A 3434-nucleotide genomic window follows, 5' to 3' on the forward strand; every position below is an offset into this window, starting at 1 on the left:
ACTTCACCTGGCCTGTTTCGGTATGGCAGGAATCAAATTTGGGTCTCCTGTGTGGCCTCAGCCACTACTCAGTAGTTCCCTCATGTCTGTGCCACCCAGGCTGGGCCTGTATTACAGTGTTTTGACTACAGCCCATGCATGATGTCAGGTGTGGAATTTTCCACTTGTGGATTATGTTGGTTGGCGCTCAGAAAGTTCCAGACTTTGAAGCATTTGAATTTCAGATTTTCAGATTAGGGGTGTTCAACCCGTATAACATGCATGATATTCAGTTAATGTCTTGAAACTAAATATCTGATTACCAGCAACTTAGTTCTATGTTACACACTCTTAGTTATTACTTCAGGAGTTTCTCTTACTTAGGTTAAAAAAAAATCTTGGAATTATTAAATATTTAGAGGGTACTTTTATCCCTATTTTATAACATCATTAATTTTTTTCTTTCAAGGAAAATTACATTTCCAGTTTAGATTATGAGAGTTTTTTGTTTGTTTGTTTGTTTGTTTTTGTTTTTTGGCACAGGGCATGTACACTCACCAGAGGAAGGAGAGGAAAAAAGCACCCCAATGGGGCATGGTCATGCCACAATCCCTTCTCCATTTCTCCATCCTGTTGGGATTTTGGGCTCTTGCACATGTTTTTCAAGCCACCAGCGCCCAGACTCAAACTATGCGGTTAGACATGTAGGATCTGCCTCTGTTAACCTCTAGGCCACAGGGCTGGCCCTCTAATGCTATTTTTTTAAAAGAATTATTTTATTTAACTTTATTTTAATTTGACCAGAGAAGGAGAGAGAGGGAGGGGGGAGAGAGGAACAGAGAGAGGGAGGGAGAGAGAAAGAGAGAGAAAGTGAGAAAGCAAGTTGCCAGGTCTGGGAATCAAACTGCAGTCAGTCATGTGGGAATTCAGTACCTTTTACCACCACACCACCTGCTGGTCCCACCTCTAATGCTATTTTATTTTATTTATTTTTAGGGAGAGTTTTTTTGCTATAGCATACATGCACCTGCCAGAGAGAGACAGAAAGCAAGAAATCACCCCTAGGGGGGTTGGCCATGTCGCAGTCCCTCCTCCATTCTCTCTGGATCTTGGGCATGCATGCACATATGCCCAGTGTGAGTTTTAAGCTGTTGGGAGTCCAGAGACTTAACTATTATGCTATCTGCTGATCCCTGTAATTCTGTTTTTTTAAAAAAGAATTATTTAATATTATTTGTTGTTATTTTAATTTGATCAGAGAGAGAGAGAGAGGGAGAGAGAGAAAATAAGGCGCCAAGTTGGGGACTTGAACTGTGGTCGGGCAAGTGGGAATCCAGCACCTAACCACTATGCCACCTACCAGCCCCCCTTCTAATACTATTTTAAAAGAAACCTAATTGATGAAAAACTAGCCCACTAAATGGGTCACTTTTTAGAAAGAGTAATGACTTAGAGCTGCAAAAAGGGTTATCTTTCTTTTATTTTTTTGTTAGGATAAAGTGATAGAGAAATATAAGATGGCAGACTTATTGACATTTTCCTGCAGCACATGTGAAATAACTTTCCATGTAATTTTTAAGTAGACATAGTTTTAGGTCCTCAGTAACTTTAATGGTACATTAGACAACTGAAGGTTAGACTGTGGCAAAATACACAGGATTTTCACTTTTTAAAAATAATTATTTTTTTAATTTGACCAGAGAGGGACAGAATGAGAGAGGGAGAGTGGGAAACAGAAAGCTAGTGGCCAAGTCTGGGAATTAAACTGCTGTCAGCCATGTGGGAGTTCAGCACCCCTAACCTCCACGCCACCTGCTGGCTCAAGATCTTCAGTTTTCTATTATCACTTCTTTATACTTTATTGGGATAAATTGAAGAGGTTTACTAGCCACTAGTGTCTATTTTTTTTAAGTTTTTTTTTTTCCCCATAGCATGCTGTGCACTCACAAGAGAGAGAAAGAAAGGGAAAATGAGAAATCACAACCATCTCCCCAGTATGGCCTGCTGCAATCCATCCTCCTCTCGGGATTTTTTTTTTTGAAAGGTTTTTTTGTTTGTTTTTGTTTTTTATTTTGCTATAGGGCGCGTGCACTTGCCAGACAGACAGAGAGAGAGAGAGAGAAAGCGAGAAATCACCCCCCCCTCAGGGGGGATGGCCACGCCGCAATCCCTTTTCCTCCATTCTCCTCTTGGGATCTTGGGCACGTATTCACACGTGCCCGGCGTGAGTTTAAGCCGCCAGGTCGCTGACTTGAACCACGGTTGGCTACGTGCAAGTCCAGCAACATAGCCATTACGCTAACTGCTGGTCCCTCCTCTCAAGATTTTGAACACACAACACACATGCACTCAGCGTTTCTCAAGCTACCAGGTGTGGGGTTCAAACTGCAAAGCTGACCATGTGGGAACCAATACCTAACCACCATGCCACTTGCTAGTCCATAGTGTGGTCTTAGTGCTTTTGAGGTACTGGATTCTATTCAGTTTCCTTCATCTTTCTGTTTGGAGATTTATCTCATTAGTTCCTGGTCCTCCCCGTCCCAAGTAATATACACTACATGGTGAAAAGCTTTTGGCTTTGGGATATTTCTACACCTTTTCAAGACAGTCATCTTGTAGTAAGCAAGCTCCGTCTAAACCTCAAACCAGCACTGCCACCGTCTAGGTGGGTTTACTGTATCTTAGCCAACCTGAACAGCAGACGTGCTCGGTGCTCGTGAACACAGGTGATTTCTATTTTGTACGATTGTAACCAGTGACTGTTACCAAGTACTGAGACTGCGAGGGTGAGGGTGGGGAAGCAGTGGGATGTTTGTATGCCCTAATTACAATTGATGGGAGAATATAATCATTGACTGAGCATCTCTTATGCCAATCAATATGTGGGAATTACAAAAGCAGGCTGCATTAGGCATTCCCAATCATGTTGTGTCATCTAGCATTGCTTACACCAGGGTTGGAAGGAAAATATTAACCTGAATCTTTAACTCAATTCTGTTGCAAAAAGGAATTACAAGACACGAGATTTGAAAAGTGTGAATGTAGAAATAGTAACTGAATACTCACACAAAGCAAGGTTCCTGATCTCGGGCAACATTAATTTTGAGTACTTCAGGCCGGTGCTTTACATACATTACTCTTTAAAATTCCTCACAAGTTCAGGTCTGGTTAGTATCGGAAAGTTAACCAGCCCGACTGTTTTGAAACCTTATTCCCGTGCCCGCATTCTCTTGCACTTCACTACAATGCGTCCTTAACTCCTCAAAATCAGCCTAGACCCACCTGGATTTGGATTTAGCGCTAGTGCAGGACTGAATCTGGGTATCACAATGAAAACCAATCACAGTCGGAAAGCCACGTAAGCCCCAGGCAGCTTTCCCAGGGATAAGCCAGCAAGCGGCCGCGGCCAGGACGGTAAGAAGGCGGGCAGCACCTGGCCGGGCTCGGGGCCGGGA

The sequence above is a fragment of the Tupaia chinensis genome, unplaced genomic scaffold (genome assembly GCF_000334495.1).
Source record: "Tupaia chinensis unplaced genomic scaffold, TupChi_1.0 Scaffold000075_1, whole genome shotgun sequence".
Taxonomy (NCBI): domain Eukaryota; kingdom Metazoa; phylum Chordata; class Mammalia; order Scandentia; family Tupaiidae; genus Tupaia; species Tupaia belangeri.